The following is a 9,797-nucleotide window of genomic DNA, read 5'->3' as shown; positions in this document are numbered from 1 at the left end:
TCAAGATCTGACTCATAGATTCCAACTTTTTTTTTTTAATGTAACCCTTTCTCTTACTTAAAAAAATGGCCACTTCTAGCTTCATGAGGGGATCCAGTGCCTTTAAGCTTTCTCTAACACATGAATAAGATTTGCTTTGATTCCTCGCTTTTCAGTAACTTATCCCCACATCTTCGACTGTTCATCTGAACAAAAGGGGATCGACAAATTCAAAGATAAGAAAGTGATCAGATCGAAAAGAAATTAAGTAAATTATTATTGTTTGGTTGTGTACAAATTTCATGCTCAAACAGTTAGAATTTTGGAACATCTGCGTTTAGTGTACATGAAGACTATAATACAAAATACCTTAAAAATTTCTTCCATTCTTAGTGATAGATGGGAGTGATCAACTATTATTTAGGTCGTTGAGTTAATGGTTTTTCTTGGCCAATATAGGGTTAATCAACCAGTTCATGTTATGTAGTGTAAGTTGATATCAAAGGTTATGTATGCACACGTCTATTCCCGGGAGAATTGCACAAAGTTTTTAAATAATAAAATCAATTACATATAACTCATAGTTACTTGTAAGTATAGAAGTTTGACATATAAATAAAACTAAAAAAAAAGTTGATTGGTTTCCTTATTTGGAACTGTTTAGAGGAATAACAATCTTTTTCGAGTTGGCAGGGACTTTGAAGCTGGGTGGCATTGCAAGGGAAGGGGAAGATTTCCAGGGAAACAGAAGTCTGTGTAATATCCTTGAGAAAGTGGTGGAAAGTGAACGTTATGGAAATTGCGAGCGATTCTCGATCATCTAAAGGTCTAATGGCTCCTTTTTTTTTTTTTTTTAATGAGAACTTGAGTGTGGTTGGCTTACAGCCACTCAGAAATGAGTTGTTGCTAGGATTGAGGGGCTTCTTTAGTTGAGCTTTTTGGTACCTTGGTTGCCCACTTGGTTTGCTAGGCTTTTTATTGTGTAATTAGTCTTTGCTTTTTGTTCCACGTGCATATTTTTATACAATTATTTATATTCATTATTTATATTTTTAAATCTTAATCTTTTGATTGAAAAAATTATGAATGAGTGGATTTTTCTAGTAATTTTTGTGATTAGGACATTAGTTATATAATTATGTCTTATTCTTGAGGGAAAATAGATGGGAAAATCGCAAAAAAAAAAAAACCGTGGAAATTACAAAATCACAAATTGGGATCGTTACAATGTTTTCATAGGTTCTGACAATAAGTAGATTGCAAATGACAATGTATTTTTTTTAATAAAATACTTGATTTGCAATTTTGTAATTGTCATGGCCTTTTTGCAATTTCTCTAAAATAGATTCTCAAATTTTAAGTTCAAAAATTATACTTCTTCGATCTTTAATGTAAAATCTAATGAACTAATTTGAGTAAATTAAGGATATTAGTTAAATTAGTTAATATAATATTACCTCCGATTCTAATTATAAGATCCAGTTGACTAATTTGGTAGACTAAGAAACTTAGTTAAGCTAGTTACTGGCTAAAAAAAAATCACCTATTTTCCAAAAATACCCTTATAAAATTTTAAAAAATAGCCCTGCACAATACCTGATCTCCCGTGCCATTTTTCCAGCCACACCAAACCTTAGTTTGACAGCACTAATTGATGTCACTAGATTTTCAATTTCTAATTTCTGCTTTGTGATTTTAGATTTTCTTTGATTTAAGAATTTCTAAGTGTTTTTATGGATTCATTGCGTTCTTCCAGCCGCTCCAAACCTCCGCTTGATAGCACATATCAATCTCTTATTCTGGACTTTTGATTTTCAATTTCTGGTTTGTGATTTCAGATTTTCATTGATCTAGGAACTTCTACTGTTCTTCAATGTGTTTTTATTGATTCATTGTTTTGTTTAAGATTCATTCACAAATTTTTGTCTTGATCATCGCGTCTAGTGTTGCTGATAAGATTACTAGCTTATCTCTCTAGAAGTGCATGTGGCATCCCACTTGCTTGCTATAAATGGTCGCTGCCGAGAATCAATATCACTCAATGCCCATAAACTTGCACTACAAAAAAAAACTGAAAATTGCAGCGCGGTTTCATTAAACTACTATAAAACACAAATATTGTAGCGGTTTTAAACAAAATCGCTATAAATTTGCATCGGTTTGCCTAACTATCATTTTGTGTCACACAATCTAGCAGTTTTTTGGTCAAATAACCACTATAAATTTGGTGCCAGCTTCGCTCCACATGGCAAGAGATTGACGCCACAATTGTAGTGGTTTATTAGTTGCGGTTCGGTAATAATAACCGCAACAAATTGTTTGCAGCAGTTTTTTTTTTTTAGCGATTGCTCAAGAAGTAGAAGGTGAACCGTTTTCATCTTTGTAGCGGTTGCACTTAAAACCGCAACAAAGATAAAAAATGTTATCTTAATCAAAGACTAAGAACTTTAATTTTTGAGCATAAGTCAATAGTTTGTTACTAATTCCGTAATCACTTTGCTTTTATGTCATTAATTTGGTTACTAATTTTGTTGCCTTTGAGAGAGATCACTTTCAGGTAAGTTTCTCTTGGACCTGAACAAACTGCCTAGTCAATTTCAGGAAGTGGAAGTTCATTCGATGGAAATTTTAAACTTTGAACATGATGTTGAACAACAAACGGAACAAATTCATGCACTCGAAACAATGGTACCCAATTATATCTTTAGATTGACATTGCATTCGCGTGACTTGGAATATTTGTATCTGTATTTTTTTTATATACAATACAATTATTACTTGCATATATATATATATATATATATATATAGGCTGCTACCCCATCGTTGAGTTTTAATTTTATCTGCTTCTTTTATAATTTTGAGACTATAACTTCTTGTGGTAATCATATCTATATATATAGAGGTTGTGTCCTACTCTGAGTTCTGCTTGTTTGGCTTCGTCTTTGCAAGGAAGGGGATATCCTCTTTCTCTTTCTATCTATCTGTGTCATCTTCTTTTTGTTCTTGGCTAGTAAGGATAACTGACCTGCTTGCAAAGTTACATGGTAGAAATCATGAAGGACAGAGGTTCTAATAAATATGATCTTCCACATATAAGAAAAGAAGTCATGGAAAAGGAAGGTCCACTACCAAATCAAATACAAGTGTGATCCAAAGTTAGTACAAGAAATGATAAAGTATTTGAGGTAATTTTTTCTTTCTTTGAGTATTTCTTCTGTTTTTTTTTTTTTGGTCTTTTTCTTTTGGTTAATATGTATGCATGGTGCTTAAATGTTGTGAGTTGGACAATTCATAGCTGTGGCAATATTGGGTGATTCAATGGCAAACTGGTCTTTTTTCAACTACTAACTGTTGCAAAAGAAGAATTCACCGGCCACTACCTCGTTGAGATTGAGGAATGGGGTTTCGTTCTATATGTTTCTAAAGACTTGAAGATTTATTCTGCGTTGTTATGCATATTCTAGAGTGATTAACAAATGCATAAGATATAGGAAGTCCAGAATTGCTTAGGTATTTCTTGATGTTGTTTCTATTTTTTTGACAGCTCTGGTTATTGTTTTGGCCTTTCATACTGTCATCAAAATCTATAGTATTCTGTGTAGTATTTAGTCCTTCAAATTAATGAGATCTACCGTATTATAGTGTTTCATGGTTGTCGTTTCTGGAGAATTTACAAATTCACAAAGTCCACCTAACAATTTTTTATGTGGTTTATACATTTTTTAAAAATAAATTATTCATAGATTTAAAATGAATTTTTTTAACAGTCACGAGGCTCCAGTTTATAAATTTAAAATAATTTTTTAATGCCTAGAATTTCATTTTTCTATTATTTTTTTCTTAGTTTGTTTTTCAGATATAAAATAATCTTTTAAATATTTTTCATTGCGATTTAACCAGGGATGGTTAAAATTTAACAATTTGAGTTATTTATTTATTTATTTTAATAATTTAAAAGTTTATTAATATATTTATATAATATTGCAAGTAACCCAGTCAAATTTTAATTCAATAGCTGAAATGAGAAGTGGAGATAGAACGTATAATTTCTCCATATGTAGTATTTATTTGAATTATTGTGGTAGTATTTAATTATAGTTAATGGAATATAAGTAAGGGCAGTTTGGAAAATAAATAAATAAATATGGGAGATAAGGTGGATTGGAGTCTTATATTTAGAACCAAATTAAAAGTCAAGCTAGCTCTTATAATTAGAACCGGAGATAATATATTTTTTTCTAAAACACTCTAATTATCTTCTTTAATTTTTTCCCTTCCTCTCTTACATGATTATTGTTGAGCGAATATCAACAAGGTTAATTTGAAAAAAATTGACAAATATATGAAATATATTTTACATATAAGAATAACATCAACTCTCAAATTATGTTCTACATTGAGAACATGCGGAGTACAAATTAAGATAACTATAATTTTTTTAATGATTTTTGGGTTCGAATATTGGCACTTGCCAGCTTGATCTTTTTCAACAAAAGTTCATGAACTTCGCCAGGATGTTTACAAATTTCTCGTGATGCAATTCATGGGTTGGAATATTAATTTTTAAAACAGTTATGGAGCGCAAATATAGTTATATTAATTTTTAAAACAATTATGGAGAGCAAATATATTTATATCTAAATATATTGATAAAATAGATTGGGGAGACATGTTACATTACCATTGGTTAATTATTAATACATATATGATAGATTTACTTTGGCTGATGGTCATTAGTACAAACTAATAGCTATGTAACACTTAAATATGATTAAGGTGTTACAGTTTTCCATTGAAATAAAAAAATGTCAATTACTTTACATTATTGTAATTTGGAGCTGTAGATACTCTTTTATAAATTTTTTAGGGCCAAAAATTTGAAACAGTTTTGAGATGAAAATAGCTTTTAACCTAAAATTTTTAGGACAATATCAATTATCTTATATTGATTATATCAGGTTCTTCACATGAAATTAAAAAAAGCACATGACTATGTGTGATTGAAGAATTTGATATAATAATAAATTTAAAAAAAACTTAACCTAAGTTTTTGTTTTTGTTTTTAATACCCCTCAAGGACATGAGTCCTCAGTCAGTTTTCAGGTAATAAATTTTGTAATTGATGTTTTTTCCACAATTTTTCCTTCTTATTATAATTATAAATTAAAATAAAGTCATAATTAAAAAGTTTATCAGTTAAACTACATCGTTTAATTTATGGTAGATCCTAGCCGTTCAAGCAATGAAAAAATCGAGTCCTTCTGTTCAACTCTATCAGTTTCTTTGTTATTCTTCTCTCTTGGCTCTCTCGACTACAGCAGCGGCTTCTTTTCTTCTCCCTCTCCAGAGATGTCCGGTCGGCAGGTTATCCGAACTGACTCACTAGCAGGTTCTCTTCACGGGTTTTCCCTCTCCGTTCTTGTTGCTGTTCTTCGATCTGATCCTTTGGATCATTTCGCTTAAGTTGTGCTGCAAGTGGGTATAGTCTGAAAAGGAAAAAACCTGGAAGCATCTTGAGCTTAGAGAATTCAAAAGTTTAAACGATCTGTAAGCATTCAACCCTCTTAAGTGTTTTTTTAAGGTGATTTCCCCGTTTTATTTTTCTCTTCACATTTATTAGAACAATGTCTGTTGGAAGAATTTGAATTTTAAACCGTATTTTTGGAAGTTATTGTGTCGGCAACACTTTGAATGTTGATGTTCTTACTTATTAGGATCTTATAGTCTATAAAAGTTAAGCATATGTATATTATCAAACATAAATAAGGAAGTTGACCAGTAGTATTTGAAATTCTCATCCGTATTTTTGGAAGTTATTGTGTCGGCAACACTTTGAATGTTGATGTTCCTACTTATTAGGATCTTATAGTCTATAAAAGTTAAGCATATGTATATCATCAAACATAAATAAGGAAGTTGACCAGTAGTATTTGAAATTCTCATCAATTTTTTAAACATGGTCGCGGCCATACATCTAAAGGCTCCAGCCTTGTGATATTACCTTTAAAATCAATGCAATTAAGCGAAGAGCTGGGTAAGTTGTTTGATCATCAACTGGTTCTGGTTTAGAGTCTATATTGTCTTGAGCCTACCAAGTCAAGGTTGTATAAACCCCCAAGTCCATGACCTACTTCTATGTGCTTGTGGGCTAAGCTGATCAAGTGATTAGCATTTGTCCTTTATGCTAACATGCTATATGCACTTGCCAGTCATGCTGTATAGATTCCCATATTTGAAAGTTCGGCTTTTGTTTGAATATTCTTTCGACGTTTTCTTTTCATTTATCAATAGACTGGCAAATTAAAACTAACTCCCTTCTCATTTTTGCAGTATAATACTCGATTTCTTCGACAATTTCTTCAAAATAGGAAATCAGATTTTCTAGAGTGGCGTATTAATCATTATTGCATTGATTGGTGTCACTGTCAAGATTCTTCTCTCTGCATGGTTGGCGTCATTTTAGGCTGAATGTGATCTGCAAATAGGAGGGGTGGCAATGAGAGAACCCAAGCGACTATGATTCTGTCTTCACTAAAATTTAAATTTGAAGATTTTGTTCTTTTCCACCTTCAATGCATTAACACTTAGTATTTTAATGGAATTTGCACTCAATTCCTTCTATCTACAATACTTTTCTATTTGATCAACCTTTTGGATTAGTCACTAGAGCCCTAGCATTATGACATCCAAGAAGAAGCAAACCGAGGGTATTGCTTTACTGTCCATGTACAATGAGGAGGAAGATGACGAGATAGAGGATGTTGAAGGAGGAATGGAGGGAGGAGAGCGACAAGAACAGGATGGTGGGGATGCAAGGAGTGTGGAGGAAAATCTAGAGACTGATGCTGAGATGATGATGATCCCTGATTCTGCTACTGAGAACCCTACCGACTGAAAATGATGGGATGACCTTGAAAAAGAGTAAATTTGGGACTTCAATGCCACCACAGCCTTAGGTTGATATGTTGGTTTTACAGCAGGATCAACAAGTAGTGTCTGTTGAATCTAGGAGTAGTAGGACAGGGACAGTTACCATTGTAGGTCATGATGAAGTAGCAATGTTGCCTGAGCCTGAGGTACTTTCTCTTACTTGAATCCACCCCTCCGTTTTTTTTGTTGAGAAATGCATTTAAATGGGACTGAGGACGTGGCAATTTTTGTATACTATTTGTCTTCTATATGTTCCTTCATCATTATTTTCTTGCATTGATGGAGTCATGTTTCTTAAACTTGAAAATTGCCCAAAATGTTTAAGACCTGCACATTACCTTAGGCACGCCTTGCCTTATTTTCCAGGCAGGTTACCTTCTACTAGGAAACCATTTTCTCCTTCTTTATTTTATGTTACGAGTTAATAACTTATATTTGATTCTTATATCAGGATAGAGGGCTTGATGGTAATGGTCGAATCATGTTTAGGGAAGAACTTTAAACAACAAATGGTATTTAAAGTATGTTCTGCTAAATTTATTGTATCCTTTCTTTGGACACCTCATCCCTATATAGGTTATTCTCAAAGAATGAATATTACTTGATTAATCTGTTGGCGGTAAAGAAGAATATCTCTAGACCTTCACAATGTCATTGATTTCTTTTAGAACAGAAGAATTTAAAATTTTGACCAGTAATCTGTTCTGTCATTTGGCCAGAAAGTCTGTTCTTTCTGGAACTTGTATAAACAGTTCTGGTAAGATAATTATGAATATGAGCTAATGAATTTGAACTTTCATATTGTTAAGGTAATAAAGTCTGTTCTTTCTGGAACTTGTATAAAGTACTTGACACTGATGTTGCTTTACCACCCCTAATTATCACAGAGGCGGATATGAGATGTGAAAGTAATTGGTGTTCCAAGGATCAATGTGCCCGTTGTAGGTTATAAAGCAACCTAGTTTACAGATGGTATAGCAAAGGTCATTCTTAATACTCATTTTCTATTTTATGCTGATTTTCTCTCTTCTCTCTTCTCTCTTCTGGTGGTTTGCCTTTGATGCCTCCGACTGCTGGGGCCACCAATCGTGATGGTAGACTAAACAAAAATCAAAGGGGGACAAGGTATTCATTTAAACAAATGCGCGATCATGTGCAACTTGCTTCAAATTTTTATCTATGCTGACAAGATTTCAATCAATAATCGGAAAAATCCTCTGCCCTCCTGCTTACTCACGCTACAATTTTATCTACTGCTAATGCTGGTGGTGGATACATGCATTTTGCGTAAATCTTTATGTATTCTAGAATGAGATGTGTTTGATACTATGACCATTGTTGTAATGTTGGACAGGGAGCAAAAACGACTAGAGGCGGAGGAGAGAAGGTCAACTGAAAGGAAGGAAAGAAGGTCATGAGCTCCACTCATTTTCGTTTGTTAAACTAATGCCTCCAACCATTTTGAAGTCCTTCAGCTTGCCATCGACAAATACTTTTGTCTGTTCAGTAGGTCTTGCTAAGTCACCATTCTATATATTATGAAAGGTGGAAAGTAGTGTTGTGGTTATCACTGCTTTTTTGTGAGCACACTGAATCAGGGTTTCAAGTAGGATTGGAGTACAAAATGCACCACTGATTCGTTTTAGAGTGGTCTATGTATAAGCTTTTCTTTCTTTGTTGTTTTTTTTTTTGGGATAATTGTTGATACATGTGAGAGAGTATACAAGTGACCCTTTTTCATTGGAAATGATGTTTTGGCTTTTTGTTGGATCCAAAAAGCGTGTTCTTCTCTCGCTGTTGTCAGTGTGAATGGCGCCAATGGCATAAGCAAGTAAACTGAAAAATAAAATAAAGGGCATAGGGAGTGATTTTGTTAACTACTATCAAGAAAGTAAAAATGGTGAATTTAAATGCTACGTATTTCAGTCATTTTAGCTAACAGTTCGATATTGACCTAGTAAAGTTATCTTCATTATTGCTTACCCTTATCTATTGAAATTTGGACCGTAATAGATAAGTTGGCATGATTTGAATCTTATCTCTAAATTGGTTTGGAAAAAATAACTTATCTAGCCTGCTTGCAGTCAAGTCCCGATTAATTTCATTTATTGTTCTTTTATGTCTTCATAGATCATAAAAACGAATATTGTTTCATACGGTTATCAAGAATTCCATGGTCAATGGAGAACAATCTCATTGAACTAATTAATAATCTTAATACCACAATTAAGCAAACCACGAAGATGTGAATGAAAGCTTCATAACCACTACATACCAATTTCTGAGTCTTCATACATTAATGGGACAAACCACACTTTGGGTAGAGTTTTGTCATGCATCACCCAATTGTTTATGATAAAAACAGAGTCTCATTTATCAAATAATTGAGAATTCAACAAAAGCATCACAGCACTAACATCTGTCCATATTCATCAACCTGCAGTCAATGATTTTGTAGTCCACATTTCGGATTAGCCACCTGCATTAATCAAGCAAGGAAACGAAGAAGACTATTAAGTGTATTCTACATATATTCATGTTATCAAATATAAATCATTTTGTAGTCAATGCGTCAAAAAGCCTTATTAGTTTTCTTATTTTGAAAACCGTTTTCTGTTTTTAAAAAAAAAAAATTAACAAGGCTTGTTTTGTAATTTGTTGTTAAGTGTTTTTAAAAACCAAAAAACAGAAAGATTTTTAAAAACTCAAAAACGAAAACGACTTAGTTATTTTCTTGTTTTTGTTTTCACATTTCCTATTTTTTCGTTTGGAAAAATTGGAAAACTTTTTTTTCTCTACTTGATAGCTTTTCCTCCATTTAAAAACTTGAGTTCTCATTGAAAGTTCACTTTCCGGTCTCAATATATTTATTTTCAAATGTAGTTT

Source organism: Neltuma alba, unplaced genomic scaffold, assembly GCF_004799145.2.
Source record: "Neltuma alba isolate B1F8T4 unplaced genomic scaffold, ASM479914v2 tig00012452_pilon, whole genome shotgun sequence".
In the NCBI taxonomy this organism is placed as follows: domain Eukaryota; kingdom Viridiplantae; phylum Streptophyta; class Magnoliopsida; order Fabales; family Fabaceae; genus Neltuma; species Neltuma alba.
The sequence above is the reverse complement of the archived record's forward strand: the minus strand, read 5'-3'. Positions refer to the sequence as shown.